Raw genomic sequence first — 21,437 nt, forward strand, 5'->3', positions numbered from 1 at the left:
AGGCAAAGATGTCCCTGTGGATTAGACAAAGAAAAAACAAATAAATGCCGGTCTCCCTAATACCAGCAGCTTTTCACAGCAACAAAAAGCCAGAAGCTCTGAAAAGGAATATGAGGATGGACTGGCAGGGGTGAGGAGAAGGAAGAGAAATGGGGCAGTCAGGGTGCAAGACACAGGATGCAGTTTTCTGTTTCCCAGGGAATTTCTGGTTTGGTTTTATTTGGGCAGCTCTTCCGTGCTTCTTCCAATGTAGAGAGAAGAAGATGGGGAGCAGAGCTGCAGAGAACTCCGAAGTGATTGGAAATAGCCGGGGGTCTAAGAGATTTCAGCCAATACGAGGAAGGGAGAGAGGGTCATTATGTATATGCTCTCCCAAGCTCTTGGGGAGAGAATCTGCTCTGTGAATCTGATTCCATATGGCTGGCTTTCCAGCCCACAAAGACGGATGAATATAGTGATGTGTTGAATATGAACCACGGTGGAATTAACGGAAAGAAAAATTTTGTCTTTCTTGGCTCAGTATGTATTCTAGTCTCGCAGGAGTGCATCTAGTATCCATTAGATATTCACAAAGGTAGACAGATTGTTATAACAGGTTGCAAAGCACGAGGGCTCCAGGCCACCAAACCTAAGGCCTGAATACACTGACCTCAGAAATCTCGCAGAAGGGAGGGGTAAGCAGCAGCTGGTGAGAGGGTCCCCGGGGCGGGAACTCAGATGTGCCGCTAGCAACCCTGTGCGGTAGCCTTTTCAGTGTGCACCTGACTCTTTTTCTGGACTCCAGCCCCCATCCTCAGCCCCATTTTCATCTCCCAAATCAAATTTTAGTAAAGTAAGATACTGGCAGTTTCAATGGATTGTTAAAGCTCTTCGTGCCCAGCCTTGTTGACCTGACTTGTGCTTATTATTTTAGAGTAACCCTCTTACTAATCTGTTTCTACCTCATTCATTTGAAAAATGTCAGCAATGACTTGTTACACATGTGTTTGGTTGGAGTTTCTGTAGAGAAACATCCTGGGTCAAATCAGGGGAGCCAGAGCCCAAACCCTTGAGCCAAGAGACTTCCTCGAAGAGACTAACTGGGCCAAAAAGTCTTTGTGAATGTGGAACCAAACTTTGTTCTACAGGAATATGCACAATCAAATCTAAAGTTTGGAAAGAAAAAAAAATTTTTGTGTTTGATTTAACTATGTATTCAAGCATTATTCAGTAGTCCTGAGAATGACCTTTTTCATAGGCCGCCTTTGTCATGATGCCAATTTTGTTTTTTTTTCAGCAACATTTATGTATATATAACAAACCCTAATAGGAAAAGTGAGATTAACTGAAGGTTTTGAGTTAATTCCTTTATGTACTTCCTGCCCATGTCATAAACCGGTAACAGAGTATGGGTGGTCTGAAAACCTGTGTTTTACAAATCAATTTGATGGGTGAAAGTAAAAAAAAAAAAAAAAAAAAAAAAAAGAATGGAATAGAAAATATCAGTTTATCACACATAATTTAAGTGTTTTTTTTTCATGAAATGTTTGCTTTAATTGTGTGTATGTTGGCTTTTAATATGTTTATCTCTGTGGGTCTTATAAAAATTTTTTTTGAAGATTACTGACCAGACAGCAGAGAAAATAGCTCCCTTTAGATTGAGAGAAACTGGATTATCCAGAATGCTGAAAAGGAAACTAAGGAGCTTGACTTATGTGGAATCCATTGTGTCTTCTTAGCATATATTAAGAAATGATATGGTAAAGGTGAAGTTTTTGAAAAAGTTTGGCTGGGGTGTGAGTGATAGCTTGGGAGCAGGGACAGATACAGGGACTGAAATATCACTGAAGGTCCTCAGAACAGACACCAATTCTTGCTGTCTTAAGCATGAAAGGAATTTTTCAAATGGATATTGGATAGCTCACAGAAATGCTGGGAAGTTTAGAGAACCAGGCTAAGTGAGCGAGCAGAACAGAAGGGGACTACACAGCCAGAGTCACAGTTGAAATCACCCCACAGAGCTGGTTTGGTGGGGACACCGTCCGCACAGCAGCTGAGTACTGGGCGTCGAAGCTGAGGCTGACCTGGCTTGCTAAGGTCATATGCAGCAGCTAAGGTCATGTGCAGCGCTGAGGACATCCACGGGCATTGCTGCCAGTGTGACTGCCGCAAAAAATTCCCAACTGTTTCCATCCCATGCATCATAGTCTCAGATTTAGGATGAGTACTTCTGATTGGCCAAGCCCAGGGGCAGACACCTGAGCTCTAGCTGCAGGAGAGGCTGGGAGACATCATCTGCCCTTTCTGGCTTCTGCAGAAGGAAGTTGGCTCTAATGATTCTGAACCCAATTCCAATGTATGCTGGTAGTCCTGACACCACCAGGCAGTTTTCAGACACCAGCTGGGTGTCCTACAATTCAACTCAATGCTGACCCTATCTGTTCGGAGATAGCAACAGATTCCACAGGTTAAGGGCTTAGTCCTGCAGATTGCCCTCCACCTCAGATGCCAGCTGCAAGTCCCGGTTGTTACCTGTGCTTCTCACCAACTAGCTATAAATCAGAAGTTCTTACAACCCCCTCTTTGGGTTCAATTAATTTGCTAGAGGGGCTCACAGAACTCAAAGATTTTATTTAATAGGTTACTGGTTTATTATAAAAAGGATATAACTCACAAATCGCCAGATGGAAGAGATATATAGGGCAACACATAGGGAAAAGGGCACAGAACTCTCCCTGAATCTCCACTTGTTCACCAATCAGGAAGTTCCCATCCTTTCTGAGTTTTTATGGAGTCTTTATACATAGGAATGATTGGATAAATCATCGGCCATTGGTGATTGATTCAACCTCCAGCCCTTCTCCTCTTCTTGGAGGTTAGGGTGGGAATAAAAGCTCCAACTCTCTAATCATGTGGTTGAGCCCCCTGGCAACCAGCCCCCATCCTTTGGTTACCTAGGGGCTTTCCAAAAATCATCTCATTAACATAACAAAAATACCTTTATTCTCTGATCACTTAGGAAATTCCAAGGGCTTTAAAAGCTCTGTGCCAGAAAATGAGACAAAGACCAAATCTATATATCTTATTGTAAATCACAATAACACAGCCTCCCATCAAGATTCACACAATGGAGAATTCTCTTAACACAGAAGAGGGGTTGGTTAATCATGGACTAGTTAGATGAGTGCAGTATTCCAGCTGGGGTTATGAGGGCTTTGGGGTAGGATGGTGACAAAGAAAAAAGAAGCCCAAAGAACTAACCCAGGAGATTAGTGAAAGAAGAAACAAACAGATTTGGTGACAGATAATGTACAGATGATTAACAATGGGGAACAGAGAAAGCTAATGCCAGGCTTCTGTCCTGGAGGAGATGAAAAGAGGTTGGTACTGCTGGCAGATATAAGAACTGAGAAAAGAAGAAACTGAAGAATCGTTGTGAAACCATATTAATGGGTCATATGACTTAATCATTCTTGGAGTTAGTGGCCATGATGAAGATAATTCCTTCAGCTAGTCCAGTTCTTTGAGATCATTTGTAAGACAATTACACAATTATACTATTGTCTTTCGTGGCTCTTCTATATACTGTCACTGGTGGTCTGATACTCTTGTGGGTTGAATTTCCTAAACCAGTGTTCTCATTTAGTCTGGTAGCCAGCATTGTTCACTCTTTCAATATTTATTTTTACATTTATTTTGAAGACTCAAACTACAAAGAACCTTAAAGAATGCTTTATTTCTTTAAAATTATAACACTTAGCACCAACATGAATCACAATTTCCCACTGAGACTCAACATGTTAAAAAACTCAAGAGTGTGTTTATAATGCAAACACAGAAGCACAGATAAACACTGGATAATAAATCTATATGGCATTGACTGTCCATGCTGAGAAAGCATCAACTATCTGTAAATAGTTTCAGCATCCTTCATTCTCCCCATTTGGGATAGACTGGAATTCCATATCCATGCATCCAGTTGATGTGTGCACTGCTCATTTGCATCTTATGTCTCCTACAACTTCTAACTACTCTAGAACTTGCAACTTAGAAAATGCAGTGGGTTAAGTTATTAAGAGAATATGAAAAGACCAAACAAAAGAGGTGCTCGAATCAGTTTGTAGAAGTTCACATCTAGAAGAATGGGCTGAAAACCACTAAAACTCCTACAAGCATTACTTCCCTGGTGTCTCCTTTCCTGATACCCTTTCCCACCTCCTTTTATATGCAGAGCTTACTTATGCGTTTCAGATTTCCTTGCTTTTAAGATGAAACCAGATATTGAAGTCTCTCTGGTAATTCTAAAGCTCTTAATTCCTGTCTGGCATCATGATCTCTCTATGCTTCCAAATTTATGCTCTTTTCCCTGTGTTTCAGACAAAGACACTAGGAAAGTGTAAATGGATTGAGTTTAATGAGAGGTAAAAATCAAGAGACTTGGGGTGAAGCAAATCTTTTCCAGTTCTGGAATAATATGAAAATAGACCAAAAACCAATGCTTTGAATGAGTTTAGAATGAATGCCAATCAATTCTTCACTATCATGATTTTAAAAATCATACCAAACAAGTCACCCCAGACTCCCATTTTTATCTTCCTCCTAAGCTAGGGCTTGCTGATTCTTGTCATCAACAGGATCGGTGATTGGAGATTATATTCTTAAATTATACCTACCTAGGGGCGCCTGGGTGGTGCAGTCGGTTAAGCGTCCGACTTCAGCCAGGTCACGATCTCGCGGTCCACGAGTTCGAGCCCCGCGTCGGGCTCTGGGCTGATGGCTCAGAGCCTGGAGCCTGTTTCCGATTCTGTGTCTCCCTGTCTCTCTGCCCCTCCCCCGTTCATGCTCTGTCTCTCTCTGTCCCAAAAATAAATAAATGTTGAAAAAAAAATTAAAAAAAAATTATACTTACCTAAATCAAAGGAAAGATAAAAATAAGGTGGCTAAAAGAAAAACACCACCACAGCTGTATTCTGTGTGATTCAATGGTCAAGAAATTGTGATATATAGTGGAAAACATTTAGGATCTTTGTCTGGAATCTTCTCTTCCTCCTCTCCCAGGCCATGCTTCTTCATCTAGTTCATTCCTATTCATCTGGTTCTTAGATTTCAGCTCAAAGGCCATTTCATCAGGGAAACTATTCCTGGTGCCCTAGACCAGGTGAAGTCCCCTGTTACCATCTTTACATAACACTTGAGTTTGTACCTGTAGGTCAGCTTTCCCACTACACATGAGGGCAGGAGTATATCTTTTTGGCTTGTTTATCTGTTCTGGTATCTTGCACAGTTTGGGCATATAGTAATCATGCAAAAACGAATTAATTAATAATCAATTATGAGTCCAGAGTCCTGGGTTCTAATTGTAACCTTTCTTCTGACCTTGGAGGAATTTTCTTGTGACCTTGGAAAAGTTGTCTTCATCTTGTTGATCTTGATTTCTTCATCTATAAAGTGAATATTTGGGGCTGGCTAATATCTTGGAAATTTTTCATATTTCACGCTCCAGAAATGTTCTTTAAGAAAAATTCTATAGCAAATTCTTAATGATAGGTGAGGGTAAGATGCCATCTTACCAGTGCAAGCATATTATCAGGATAGGCAGACTGGTTACTCTGAGCTGGGGGAGAATGCTTATTTTGAGATATTGGTAGATTTCCTGAATTCCTTAGGTTTTTGGATTTTGGTAAATTCAAACCTGGAAAAATTGCTGAGAACAGGGGTGAGGTTGGGGGTCAGAATATCTATTAAGGAAAACTGGAAAGACTGTTACAGGGGAAACTGGTGGGGAAATAAGAAAATATTTATACATACATGTATTTATACATACATCCTACTTGAATGGACGGTGGTGAATCCTTTTGAAAGTGAATATTTATATGCTATTTTGTAAATTCAGTTCTCCATCTAAGAGATTCTGAAAGTCCTGACCAACCACATTTTGATCCATCTGCGTGCTTCTTTGCATCAGATTCCTCATTCTACAACCTTAGAACCAACTTTTAGAAAGATATCGTGGTGAAGGGGGAGACTGAGCTCCACACAGGGCCCTGTATGGGAATGAATTTCTACATCTAATAATAACCAGAAGGAAATATCCTGTGCTAATATTTGAAAAAGAGACAGAAGGCTGTTGACACTTTTGCCAATGTCTTTCATAAACTGTTTGTCTAAAAGAACAACTGCAACCCAACCATCTCTGAACTGTATCTCATTTTGCTTTAGGACATTTATCATTCTGTTTCTTCCTCTGCTCTGCTTTAATCTCCTGGGAGTTTTCATTAAAAACTGATCTGAAGAGCAGAAGCCACGTCAGTGTTATGAATGGGGACAGGTTTCTGATATCATCTCCTATCGGCCTGGAAGGAGATGTCTGCTGAACTTGGATGCTGGGTGAGAAGCAAACTCAGGCTGAGAAACAGCCCTGGGAGGATCAGGACGTGGTGAGTGGCTGCTGAGCCCCCATTGTACCAGCACTTTGCAGGTCTGACACCTTGGGCCTGGAGGCCAGTGCCCAGTTAGAGGAGAGAACAGGAGGACCGCTGGGGCTGCTGCCCTCAATAATCAATGCCTGATGTACAGCACAGTGACTGTAGCTAATAAAACTGGATCGTGTGTTGCGAGAGATGCTGAGAGAGATCTTAGAAGTTCTCATTACAAGGGAAATATTTGTAACTGTGTGTGTTGAACAGGTGTTAACTAGACTTATTGTGGTGATCATTTTGCAACACATACAAATACAAATCATTATGCTGTACACCTCAAACTAACATAATATGTCAATTATATCTCAAGAAATTTTTTTATAACAATAATATGGGTAATACTATTGTCCCTGCAAAGTTTCCTATAGGTCACATTTTCATGAGCTAATAACTTGTCTAATGATTATGTTAGAACCAGGTATTTTTTTTTTAAGTAATTCAGTGCCAATAAAATAGGCTTCTAAAATAAAATTTTAAAAACGAATCAATGCCATTCGCTGAGAGGAAGAAAGGGACAGTCTAGTGTCTACCATTTCAGGTTTCCTGTTGTGCTCTTGAGGGTGCAGTGTAGCTTTGTCTTAACTACCAGCAACCCTCAAGGCCAAGGCAGAGATTTTAGTTCAGGATGCTCAAAAGCTGCTGCTTCTTGCCCCTCATCACTATTAAATTTCTCCTCACCTCACCCAGCAGCTTTCAAGTGAAGAGGTGGAGATAGGTTGATTCAGCCAAAAGATACTAATTAGTATTTGTTGAAGCTGTCAACCAGGCAATGTGCTAAGTGCTCTCTATACACTGCCTTTGTAATCTTTAATTCTTTTGAACTGAAGCACGGAGTGGTTAAATAACTTAGTCAAAATCTCAGTTTGGCCAATAGTAGACCAGGATCTGAACCCAGGCTATAGGACTTCAGAGTCCACACCTTAAAACCACATTATCAAATGACTCCAAACATCTAGTCAAGGCACTTAACAAATCAAGTACAATTGACCCTTGAATAACACAGCGGTTTGGGGCACCAACCCCCACATAATCAAAAATCCATGTGTAACTTTTAACTCCCCCGGAACTTAACTCCTAATAGCCTACTGTTGACCTGAAGTCTTACTGATAACATGGTCTATTAACACACGTTTTGCATATTGTAGGTATTATATGTATAATGTATTCTTACAATTAAGTATGGGAAAATAAAATGTTAAGAAAATTGTAAGGCAGGGGCGCCTGGGTGGCTCAGTCGGTTAAGCGTCCGACTTCGGCTCAGATCATGATCTCACGGTCCGTGAGTTCGAGCCCCATGTCGGGCTCTGTTCTGATAGCTCAGAGCCTGAAGCCTACTTCAGATTCTATGTCTCCCTCTCTCTCTGACCCTCCCCCGTTCATGCTCTGTCTCTGTCTCAAAAATAAATAAACATTAAAAAAAAATTGTAAGGAAGAAAAAATACATTTACAGTATTGTACTTATTGAAAAACATCTGGGGGCGCCTGGGTGGCGCAGTCGGTTAAGTATCTGACTTCAGCCAGGTCACGATCTCGCGGTCCACGAGTTCGAGCCCCGCGTCGGGCTCTGGGCTGATGGCTCAGAGCCTGGAGCCTGTTTCCGATTCTGTGTCTCCCTCTCTCTCTGCCCCTCCCCTGTTCATGCTCTGTCTCTCTCTGTCCCAAAAATAAATAAACGTTGAAAAAAAAAATTTTTTTTAAAAAAAAGAAAAACATCTGTTAAGTGGATCTTCACAGTTCCAATCCATGATGTTCAACGGTCAGCTGTTGTTATAGATGGATTAATGGGCATGCACGTGGTCCTTGATCAGACCCTAAGCTTGACATAGTAAAGATGAGACTCAGTAGTCCCTGTATTCATGTAATTTATATTATTATATCTTATCACCAAAGAGATCTGAGTCTTAGACTAGCTCTGCCTTTGCTCAGCCACCCTGGGGCTTTGAGCAAGGCTCTTGGAACTGGTGCTCAGGTTTCTCATGTGAAAATTGAGGTGTGATTAGATCGGTGGTTCCCTCTGGTGATGCCTTAGAATCACCTGGGGAGCTACTACCACTAGAAATGCCCTGTCCCAACCCAGAAGATTTTGATTAAATTGATCTAGAGTGAGGTGTAGACCTTGATAATTTTTTTAAAGTTGTTCAGGTGATGCTCATGTGCAGTCAGGTTGAGGGCCACTAATACTAACGTGCTAATAGTATCTTATTTTTCTGGCAGACCTAAAATTCTTGGTCCATGCCTCTGCCACTGAGCCATAAGACAGGTAATTTCATACGGTCTCAGAAGCCAGAAGGGCTGACGGTTGAAACTAGGTCTAGATATATGAACTGATGTCATTTTTTTTTAAGCTTATTTCTTTTGAGAGAGAGCACGCAAAAGCAAACACACGTGCAAGCAGGGGGTGGGGGAGGGCAGAGAGAGACAGAAAATCCCAAGCGGACTCCGCATAGTGCAGAGTCGGACATGGGACGTGGACTCACAAACCCAGAGATCATGACCTGAACTGAGATCAAGAGTCAGATGCTTCACCGACTGAACCACCCAGATGCCCCTGAACCGATATCAATTTTAAGCACCACTAAGTCTGGTTCAATTTGAGGACCGGAAGATGTCTGCATAAGGTAGTCTGTTCATTCTCTCTAAACTTATGTAAAGAAGTTAGCTAAAAAACCCTAAAGTATTTTAGTTTTTACCCTGTTTTGGCAAACTAGGAAGTTCATTGTTAAGAGCAAAGCTAAGGATTGGATGTACTCAATAGTGAAAGCTATGAAAGAGCCCAAGCAGGAGAGTGGGGGAAAGTGTTTGCTTTATAAACATATGGCCTCAAAGTCTTTTTTGGTGAGTCATTTTTGAATTAAGCCTGGTCAGGAATTTTCTTAGAAAAAGGAGGTGGAGGGACAGGTAGGGAATAATGTGAATACATTAAGTCAGTGGTGTACTGGCAAATGTTTAACAACTGGCTCTCAATAATAACAATAATAATTTTAATAATAATAATACTCTGATTTGTAGCATTTGCCAGTTTCTCTAGTGTAACTATATCTACCACTGCTGATTTCAAACTTCCAACCTGATATCAACGAATGTAGAGTTGGAAAGAGGTACACACAGTTGGCTCTTGTAAACAGTTATGAAGTGCTCCAGCACACCAGTGCTTATGTTTATAAAACAGCATAGCGTGGATTAATTGATCAGCTTGACTTTCTCCTCGATTGAAACATTTGAGCAGACTAAAAGCTCAGGATTGACAAGAGGGGCAGGTAAACCAAGGGGGTGGGGATGTCAGGATGAAAGCAGGAAGGAAAGATGGGAGACATTACCTAATTAGTTGTCACTCATTGAATAGTTGTTCATAAGTAGCTTTTGTGAACTTCTTGGACATGTGTGGTGTTGGGGGTAGGATAGCAGTCCATACAGGTGGGAATAGAATATATTCTTCCCTTCCATTGGTTTACAATCCGGTTTTTCCCAGAGCCAACTACTGAACCATGGAGAGTGCTGATGGTGGTGGAAGGGGAATCCTCACGCAGCTTTTTATACTGAGGAAACACTAAATGGATCCCTTATGGCAGTAGGGAGACCTGGTGGACAGGGCTGCTGTCTTTGTCTAATGATTAGACAAACATTAACGTCAAGTGATTGTCTTGCTGTTAATGTTTATGGGAAAGAAGCAGCAATCAATAATCTTAAAAGGAGGAGGAAGAGTAGAACCTCTCAGATGACATGCCACCATTCATACAGAAGCATACTGCCACCATATTGCAATTGATCATTCTGTTCAAACTTCTTTAGGACAACTACCCTTGTTTTGGGGGGGAAACACATCAGGCCATCTGTTAAAGATGATTTGAAGAGAATCTTGGTCTAAAACTTCTGTCTTGAATCAGTAGAAAAGTTAGATGGTGTAAATGACGTTGCACTGCTTGAATCAGTAGAAAAGCTAGACGGTGTAAGTGACGGTGCACTGTAATACCTACTGCTCAAATAGGCAAGAGGTCTTATTTCCAGGCAGTGCCAGACAACTGAACTGGGTATCCGTTCATTCATTCATGCATTCATTCTTCAGATGTTTACTGAGGGTCTTCTGAGTGCCAAACTCTGTAGTAGGAACTAGAACTACAACAGAAAACAAGAGAGCTATATTCATTCCCCTCATTATGCTTAAAACCAATTGGAAAGAATAGGGCAGTGAAAAGTTAATAAACCAATGATTACCAACTGGAGATGCTAAGAAGAAAACAAGGAGCTATGATAAAGGAAAATGTTGGAAGCCTGGTCTTTGATAGGGTATTCAGGAAAGTTCTGAGTTGATTACATTTCATTATAGGCATGAAAGCAGAGGAACCAGCCATGCAAGGTATGGGGTGAAGGGCATATGGAACCCTAAAGAATAGGCTGAGAGATTTCTAGGCAGAGGAACTCACGTGTGTAAGGACCTAATGCAGGAAAAAGTTTGGTGTGTTCAAAAGCTAAAAATAAGACCAGACAAATCTGCAAAGACAGAAAGTAGACTAGTGGTTGCCTTAGGCTGGAGAAGTTGAGGGGAAATGGGGAGTGATTGCTAGTAGGTACAGGATTTGGGGAGAGGAGATGATAAAATGTTCCAAATTTGATTGTGGTGATGATTGCAGAATTCTGTAATTATACTAGAAAACATTAAATTGTATACTTTAAATTGGTGAGTTGCAGGATATATGAATTATGACTCAAGCTGTTATTTATTTTAATTTTATTTATTTATTTTGTGTGAGAGAGAGTATGAGTGGGGAAGAGGCAGAGACAGAATCCCAAGCAGGTTCTACGCTGTCATTGCAGAGCCGGACATGGGCCTTGGACTCACAAACCGTGAGATCATGACCTGAGGTCAAGAGCCAGACACTTAACCGACTGAGCCACCCAGGTGCCCCACAAGTTGTTATTTTCTTTTAATCTGAATATTTTCAGCCTAATGAGTGAGAGTGGCAAAGTGAATGAGATAAAGTAAAATTCTTAGGGGACACCTGGGTGGCCCAGTCAGCTAAGCATCTGACTCTTAGTTTTAGATCGGGTGCCACATTGGGCTCTGTGCTGATGGTATGCTCTGGAGCCTGCTTGGGACTCTTTCTCTCTCTCCGTCTCCCTGCCCCCCCCCCTCAAAATAAATAAGTAAACATTTTTTAAAAATTCTCAGGCTGGTTCACATCAGTTGGGACCTATGGGTCCTGGTAACGAAGTTGATTTTATTCTAGGTACAAGAGAAGTCATCACATTGGTTGTCTATGGATTCGGGGTGGAAAGAGAAGGCAAGGGTGGAAGGAGAGAGCACTTACAAAAATATTGCAGTAATCTAGGTGGGAAATGATGGTCAAGACTTAAGTGGGTCACGGAGAGAAATGGGGATTCAAAATACATTTTGGAGGGTGTCATTGATAGGAATTGGTGAATAACTGAATGTGTAGCATGAGGGGAAATGATCCATCAAGGAGAACGCCTTCTAACTTGTATTCTTTCCCGCCTGCAGCTTCTAGATTCTGAGACAGGGAACACAAATACTCAGAGCCTGTGGTCACCCAACCCAGACCTTCCCAGGGGCAGAGACAAAACAGCGAATACCGCGACTGTCTCTACTGAATGCCTTTCCTGTAGCTCACACCTACCCCTTCCTTCTCCCATCTGGATCTGTCCCAGTGGGTGTAGGAAGGAACACTGCAGGGGGCAAGAGTCCACCTTCAGAACTGGCAATCACATGTCCCTGGGGCTGCAAGATCCAAAAATCCCAACAGCCCTTGCTGTGTCTTGCCAACTGTAGGGTATCTCTTCATTTCACTTAAGTTGTGTTAGAAAAAGAAACTGGGCAAAGGGAGGAGGAAGGAGAGCCCAGTAAACAGATATCTGAATTCTTCTCAGTTGCTCAGAACCTGTTTGCTTTCTCATCATCTGTGCTACAGTCCCGTTTGGCACGAGGTGAGGTGTGGGCTAGGCTGGCCTCCACTAGAAAAATCAGCGTGTTTGACTTCCAGTGCTGAGACAGCAAGCTCTGGGCCCAGCAAAGATTCCCTCACTGTGTGTGTACAGTGTTTATGGCCACTGTCGCTGACCCTGGGATCAAAGAACTCTCACAGGACAGCCTGTATCCAACAGCAGCTCCTTTGAATCTGGAAGATCACCCTTTCCTTTCCCTGGCCATCTTCTCCATTACCTACGTGGCTTAAGAGCCATGAATATGGTCTTCCTCTTCCCTGGTCTTGCCTCCATTCCCATATTTGTCACCCGTCTCTTCGTGAAGCAGAGTGTGAAGCAATAGAACAGGGGTTTAAGAGCACAGACCTGGGAAGCGTCCTAGCTGGCTTATTTTGAGCCAGGTACTTAACTTCTCTGAGCCTTGGTATTCACATACTCCTCCTTCACATGATTCCTCCAAGAGCTACAAACAAAACATGGGCAGAAATAAAGATGATTGAGTAGGATGCAAACCCAAACATGGTGCCTTTGCTCATTCGGTGAATATCTATTCATGAAACCAGACCCTATGGGGCTTCTGTTCTTTTTCCTAACTTTTAGAAAGTGGTTGTACAGAATATATGCAGAAAGGTGCACAAATACTCAGGATATAGTTTGAGTTGTTGCAGATGTACACACTAGTGTAACCACCACCCAGATAAAGAAATAACACATGCCCCAAATCTCAGAAGGTGTTTCGTGCTTCTGCCAATCAGTAACCACTCCCACTCAGAGCTAACCACTGTTCGGACTTCAATTGCCATAGGCTAGTTTTGTCTCTTGAATTCACCAAGATGAAATCATACAGTATATATTCTTTTGCGTTGCTCTTTTGTAGTTGGCTTCTTTTACTAAAAAAGAAGTCTGTGAGAATCACCCGTGCGATCTCATGCACCATTATTTTGTTCCCTTTATTGCTGTGTAATATTTCGTTGCACGAAGATGCCAGTATTTATTTATCTGTTCTGCTGCTGACAGATATTTGGTTTATTTCCATTTTCAGCTTTTGTAAATAAAGCTGATAAGAGAATTCTTAAGTCTGTTTGGTTTCACTTATGCACTCCTTTCCCATGTGTATACATATTCAGGAGTGGAATTATCAGTATTATATAAGCTTTAGTAACCTTGAGAGGCACTGCCAGACAATTTTCCAAAGTGACTGTTACAGTTTACACACCCGGCCAGCCATGTGTGAGACTCCAGTTTCTAGTGGGAAGATGGACAGGCTCAAAATATAATGTTACATTATATAGTATGTTAGAGGGTGGTAGGTGCTCTGGAAAAATAAAACAGGAAAGGAAGACTTATTTTCAAAGACTGGGTTCATTGCAGTGTTCCTATTTATCTTTTTCTAACCATATTTATATTTAACCTATCAAGAGATTATTTAATCATCAGTTAAAGGAAAATTTATTTATCGAGAATCTACTATATTCCCAGCGCTGTGAAAAGAGATTACAGAAGTATCAGGCAAGGTCCACAACTCGAAAGATTTTAAATGCTTACTTATTTTTGACAGAGAGAGAGAGAGAGACAGAGAGAGAGAGAGAGAGAGAGAGAGAATCTGAAATAGGCTCCAGGCTCTGAGCTGTCAGCACAGAGCCTGAAGTGGGGCTCAAACCCATGAACCGTGGGATCATGACCTGAGCCAAAGTCAGACACTTAACCGACTCAGCCACCCAGGCGCCCCTTGGAAGAGTTTACAATATGTTTGGAAGCCACACTGATCCAGAGTATGCACTATTGCCCTGGGACAGACCATCAGTGTAATAGAAGCTTGAGAAAGGAAGAGGAAGGCACCAGCTCTCGCAATGAGGGGAGACTCCAGGGGAGAAGTGGAAGCATGTGCCAGAATGTGACCTTATTTCTTCACATTTTCCTCCTGTTTAAAATCCTCTTCCTTTTTTTTTTTTTTTTTTTTTTTTTTTGCATTCAAAAAGGCAGCACAATATCTTTGCCCAGCTGTAACCTGCCCTTTTTTGGAGGTTAGCCACCCGCACATGACTTTAGATTTCAGTAATGTTTGGTGCACTCATTCTTTCAGCTCTGGCCTCACCTCATGCACTTTTCTAGATGTCAAACATAGACAGATGCAACAAAATAGTCTCCACCTTCGAGAAGTTTATAGTCTACAAGGAGAGATGAAACAGCTGCTCAAAGAACTACAACAAGAGAAAGTAAAATCCAGTAACTCCACTTCCGAGTATATATCCAAGGAGGTAAATCAAGAAATATCTGCACCCCCATGTTTATTGCAGCATTATTCACAATAGCAAAGACATGGAAAGAACCTCAGCGTCCACAGATGGATGAATAAAGAAAATGTGGGGTGTGTGTGTGCACGCACGCACGTACACACACACACACAAACACACACATACGTGGTGGAATATTATTCAGCCACAGAAAAAAAGAAAATCCTGCATTGGCAACAGCATGGACAAACCTGGAGGGCATTATGCTGAGTGAAATTAAGTCAGACAGAGAAAGACATACTATATGATGTCACCTATGTGTGGAATATAAAAAACAGCTAAACTCGTAAATACAGAGAACAAATTGGTGATTGCCAGTGGCAGGAGGTGTGGGATGCGGGGAATGGGTGAGGATATAATGTACAGTGTGGTGACCCTAATTAACAATATTTATTGTATATTTGAAAGTTGCTAAGACAGGAGATCTTAAAAAGTTCTCATCACAGGGGGGAAAATGTGACTATGTGAGGTGATAGATGTTAATTAAAATCATTATGGTAATCATCTTGCGATACATTCATATATCAAATAATTGTGTTGTACACCTGAAACGAATACAATGTCATATGTCAATTCTATCCTAATAAAGGTGGAAAATAAGAGAAAGTAAAATGTCATTAGAGAGGTGTTGGTAATAAAACATTTCAGGGGTTTGGTTGAGAGAGAGATGTTGAGAGATGAAGTAGCTAAAATTTCACATAAATAGCACACGTACATAAACACACGCATGCGCACACACGTGTGCACACGCATGCACACACGCGCATGCACACCAGTCACCTGTTTCTGCAGCCGGGAGCAGATTCTGTAGCTGGCCAAATGGCCGCAAATTTCATCCTTTGTTTCTTTCTGTCTCATTCTCTGAGAGCTGATTCCAAATGCTGCTCAGACAAGAAGCCTTCATTTGTGACCCCTGTCCTCTGATGATGGGATCTAGCAGCCCCCAAAGCAACCTCAGCATCAGCAAACTCTTGCGTTGTGAGCTGGTGCCTGCTTGGCTAACCAAAGTGAGGTGCGCAGGTGGGGAGAAGGAGGAAAGGGAATGCAGGAGACAAGAGAGGTGGAGTGAAGGAAGAAAAGAAGGAAAGTCCCTGAGAAGAGGGTCTAGAGTCAGCAGCAGGGAGTCTCAAGGTATCATCTTTGTATCACTGTCTATTAGAGAATATGGTCTCTCACCATGCATTACACTCTTTTAGAATATAGAGGCCAGTGGTTTAGGAAAACATGCAGATGGTGGGTCTGAGTCTGCCCCCCACATGACTCCCTTCTTTGTCCTTTCCTCCACTCTGCTTCTGGGAACAGGGATAAGTTGATTCTCACCCTAGGTCCCACAAAGATGAGACCATACCTGGGAGAGGGAAGAGTTACTGGAAACAGAGCTGCCAAATTAGCCCTACATTGTCTACCTCCAAAGAACTATAGCCCTTGCTTGTCTAAGACATTGTTATTTTGGGTATCCTAACATTCTGATACAGCATGTTTTCTTAACAAATGAAAATTTTTAATTCGATGACCAGATAATTACCATTACACATGGTGAGAGCTGATGCGATCTTTCTTTCAGTTATATTTTGAATCTCGAAAGCAGTTCTGCACTTCAAACAATGTGGAAATATTACAGTAAAGAGTGAAAATTTCTCTTTGACTCTCTCATCTTTCTCCTTTCTGAACCACCGAATTCCACTCTCAGCCTTCAAAGTAAGCACTGAGTTCAGGGTTCATCTTTTAGGTCGTCATCTGGACACTTACAAACATATGTGAGGTTTCATAAATACTTTAAAGAGAAGTGTAATCCCACTGTATGCACTATTCTGCAATTCTTTTTTTCTCTGCAGTGAAATGTAGTTTGAATATCTATACATACTGGCACATTCTTTTCAACCACTTGAAGTACTCCTTAAGTATGGGTGTACCATAATTAATTAACCAGTTGCCTCTTAATTGACTTTTAGGTTGTTTCCCATTTTCAGTATCATAGGCAGTGTTTAATGGACAATCTTGTGCAGAGGAGTGAGATTTTGGTAGGATAGATTTCTTGAAGTGAATTTACAGGGTTTTGACCTTCCAGAGTCGACTCTTCATTTTTTAAGGATGGAAATTCACGTAGTAGTTTTTGTTCTTTGCCGCCCAAGAACAGCTACAAGATGTAGAACTAAAGAATGAGAGAGGGTGAGCATGAAGGCCGAATATCCATTTCCACCATTTGTCCTTTTCAGCCATAGGAGGCTGAAAAAGGAAATGCTTCCATGAACACAGAGAGGTTCCGTGACCCCAGAGAAAGGACAAAGCCTGTGGTCACATCTAGATCCAGGATCTGGATTCAGGAACAGAAAAGATCTTCCCAGAGACAATTCTGCAATTCGGCCATTTGCTTTACATTCCTCTCATCATAACTGATTTTCACAAGCAGTTTAAACTGTCTGCTCAGTAACATTCCTCTGAAGAGCACCCTACTCTGGGGTCGGTCTACACCATCATCACCGTGGCTTCTCGTTCTCATCTGCACAGTTTCCCCAAGAGCAATAAATGAAACCAGCTCAGAGCACATTTTGAGTGAGGGAGTGGATCTATAAAGGCCAACTATTTCGGGAAGGAGGCCAGAAGCTTCCTAACCAAACAAGCACAAACTCTGCTTTTCTTTTGCAGTCAACCATTTCCTTTTGGTCCTAGTCTATTTATGGAGTCCCTGGAATAGGTCACATCCTTCTCAGCATATCTAGCCCAGCAGAAGTCCGTGAATTATTGACCAGTCCCAAAGCCTTCAAGCTCTGGACCAGGGATTCTTGACCTTTCTTTGGTCCATGGATATATTTGGCAGCCTACAGAAGCCCATAAACTCCTTCCTTAATGTTTTTAAATACTTAACATAAAATGAATGGGATTGCAAATAAACAAGTCATATCAAAGTACAGCCATTAAAATGTTAAAAACAAATGTGTTGTGCAATGCATATGCTTGTTTTTGATCGTATTAAGTAATAATACTTATCAGTAGGCCTAACTAACTACTATCATTTTGAAGAAGTGGTAAGTGCAAACTGTGTCAAGATGTCTGCAATAACTGAAAAATGTTATGAATATATCTGTGATTTCTATTGGTGACAAAATCAGAGGTACTGCTGCTACCACTGTGGCTTATTGCCTCCATGCTTAAAGGAAACACAAAAAGTTAGGGTTAATGAAAACAAAGATGCAGTTTTTTAGGGCTGGTACTGTGTTTTTGTGCTGTTGGTTTCCTTTTGGATTCTTTAGCATCTAGCACAGTATTTAGTATGCAGAGTGTACCTAATAAATTTACGGACTTTTTAAAAAGATGAGCAAGCAAAGAATGAATGAATGAATTGGTGAGAAGAAAAACCACACCTATAATTTCTTACATTTAAATAAAATCCCGATTGTGGCTCTCATAGTGAAAAATGTTGTGAAGCTAAAAAAACAGAACCTCCGTAAGCCCATTTATCCTTCAGCCATTCTATTAAGCATGCCCCTCAGAGATGGAGGGGCCGAGGGATGCAGGAGGCCATCTATGCTGCTTTGTCCCTAAAGTTTAGTAGGGAGAATCAGGGCTACATCTTTGGTGTAGCTACTGGTTTGCCGTGAAATATGTTCTGAGAAATACAGGCATAGGCATTACTGCTCCTTGAAACTTGTGTTTTCCTGCCAGTGAGTGGTAATTCTAATTCCTATTTGAAATATATTCAGGTTTGGAGGTCATTGACTTAAAAGTCTCATGATATTGAATAGCACAAAACCATAATTGTGGCTTTTGACTTTATTAGGTCTATATTTTCTATCTTCTGGGACCAAATGCCTGACATTCTTCCTTAGTAACATGGTTCCTCATCTTGAAATCTGTATTTCCTTTCTTTTTGAATATGTGTTGTTATTCCCCATCCACTACCTTAATTTGTAAATAGCCACTAGGCAGTACTTACCTATCCATGCAACTATCTGCTGGTGCTGCAGAACTTTTCCCCCAAATGGTATGCAGTGGGGGGAAGGGGGCAACAACTCCAGTTTTCTAGAGTTCTTCCAAATGAGGAGGCAGATTTGGCTTTTTTTGCTTTGCTCAATTCTGCACTCAGTATAGTATCATTCTACGCATTAATAAAAGAAGATGGTGAGTTTTTGTGGTCATTATTTATGGGTTGATATCTTTGGAAACACTACTGCATGAAATCCTACTATTGTGTGCCCCTGGCCAGTAGGATTCTCCTTTGGCTGTAAACTGTATGTGAACTAGCTGGGCAGATGCAGTGGCCTTCAACTAATTCACTAGAGCGTTTGACTTCCTGGTTAGGAAGACCCTCGTTATCACTAACTTGAGAATTGCTGCCAGTTGGAAGACAAATGTGGTGGTGCCACAGCCATTCATCAAATGGAAGGAGAGAGCAACCTTTGCCATCCATTAGGATGAGATGGAGAGCTTTGGTGTTAGCTCAGTTAAAATGGCATGTACAGGCATACTTACCCTATGAGATTCGGGGTCTAGGCACTGCTCAGAGTCATTCGACTGAGCTTCTGCTCCCGCACTGAGGACTATTTTATGTAATCCAGTCTCTAGTTCTAAAAGTCCATTGCTGGGGCGCCTGGGTGGCTCAGTTGGTTGAGCATCTGACTTCGGCTCAGGTCATGATCTCACAATTTGTGAGTTCAAGTCCCACATCGGGCTCTGTGCTGACAGCTCAGAGCCTGGAGCCTGCTTCCAATTCTGTGTGTGTCTCTCTCTCTGCCCCTCCCCTGCTCACACTCTGTCTCTCTCCCTCTCAAAAATAAATATTAAAAAAAAAAAAGTCCAGAGCCTTTCTTTGTCACCTGCCCCATGAGAGAGACTTCTCATGCAGTGCTTCCCCTCTTTTGAGGACAGGAGCTAGCTTTTGCTAAATGTTGTTGGAATACACAGACATTTAGTTGCAGCTTCCCTCCAGAGCTAGCTATTTTTAAAGAGGTCTCCCCTTTTTCTTTTTTTGGAAACACAAAGCACATATTTCGCTGGCTAATTAGTATTTCAAAAGCAAACTCAGAGACAAGGCGAGGAATCCAGAAAGTATTTAATTCGTAGAAATGTTTTATTTTTGATGTAGCCAAGGCAGTTTAAACACACACTTTATCAGAAGCTGGAAGGAGGTTGGGAAATGGATCTAAGGTCTCAAGAATTCTTGGGTGAGCAGCTTTCAAGGGCCCAGAAATCTTGGTCTGGATGTGGTCTCATGGGCTAAGGATGCAGATTCAGTAAGGGATGTCACAGGAGTGGACCCCATTAACCCGACTTCCTGTACCTCCACCTTCATATTTATCTACTTTGCTCTCCTCTTACCAAACCCCAACCCCACCTCAGGGTTATGTTAGAGACAAAACCAGAAGAAGAAAAAGTAAGAGTGCCAACTGGGCCAGGATATTGTATGCTCCAAAGAAAGAAGGGAGGGGGCGGTGCTGGGCATAAGCTGAGGCTCCATGGAGCAAAGCCACTGCCAGAGACCTGTGCCAGAGAGAAAGCCAAGGAGTACCAGGTTCCAGGAGTCAGAGCCAAGCACAAAGAGCTATGCCCAAAGAGGCCACAGCAAAGGAGAAAGGGAGAGGAGATCCAGGCCACTAATTCTAAAGTCCGGGGATGCAAAACCTTATCCAAGAGAGCCTCGTAGCACAGCATATGGGCCACTGGACTCTGATTTTTCCCTTTCTCCTTTGTTTTTTTAAAAAAAGATTTATTTATTTTTTAATTTACATCCAAGTTAGTTAGCATATAGTGCAACAATGATTTCAGGAGTAGATTCCTTAATGCCTCTTACCCATTTAGCCCATTCCCCCTCCCACAACCCCTCCAGTAACCCTCTGTTTGTTCTCCGTATTTAAGAGTCTCATGTTTTGTCCCCCTCCCTGTTTTTATATTATTTTTGCTTCCCTTCCCTGGTGTTCATCTGTTCTGTGTCTTAAAGTCCTCATATGAGTGAAGTCATATGATATTTGTCTTTCTCTGACTAATTTTGCTTAGCATTATACCCTCTAGTTCCATCCACCTAGTTGCAAATGGCAAGATTTCATTCTTTTTGATTGCAGAGTAATACTCCATTTTATATATATATACCATGTCTTTATCCATTCATTCATTGGTGGACATTTGGGCTCTTTCCATACTTTGGCTATTGTTGATAGTGCTGCTATAAACATTGAGGTGCATGTGTCCTTCGAAACAGCACACCTGTATCCCTTGGATAAATATCTAGTCACCCTTTCTCCTTTCTTCTTCTCATTCTGTGTCTTTGTTCTATGTGCTCTCACCCATCCCCATGACATCAATGTTGATGAAATAATGATTTCCCAAATCTACACCTTCAACCCTGACCTGGCTCTGAGCCCTGGCCTCATCTTTCGTCCGTCAGTTGTCTATCTCTACCTGGATGGCCCCAGCAACCACAAACTGCATACCCTCAGCTGAATTCCTTTTCCCTCCCTATAAGCATATTCTTCTGGTTCACTACTTAGAAACTTCAAAACCATCTCTGACTCATTTCATTCTCCTTCACTCCCCCCATACCCACACACACACACACACACAATTGGCCAGCAAGCCCAAGTACTAGACTAATTTCTGCCTCTAAAGTACCCATCAGGTATATCTCTTCTCTCTCCTTTCCAGCGCTATATCCCTAATCCCAACCCACACTGTCCCGGACCCTGGTTTTTATAGTGACCTCCTATCTAGTTTCCATGCCTCCCTCCTATCCATTCAAATTTCAATCAGCATAAGC

The sequence above is a fragment of the Felis catus genome, chromosome B3 (genome assembly GCF_018350175.1).
Source record: "Felis catus isolate Fca126 chromosome B3, F.catus_Fca126_mat1.0, whole genome shotgun sequence".
Taxonomy (NCBI): domain Eukaryota; kingdom Metazoa; phylum Chordata; class Mammalia; order Carnivora; family Felidae; genus Felis; species Felis catus.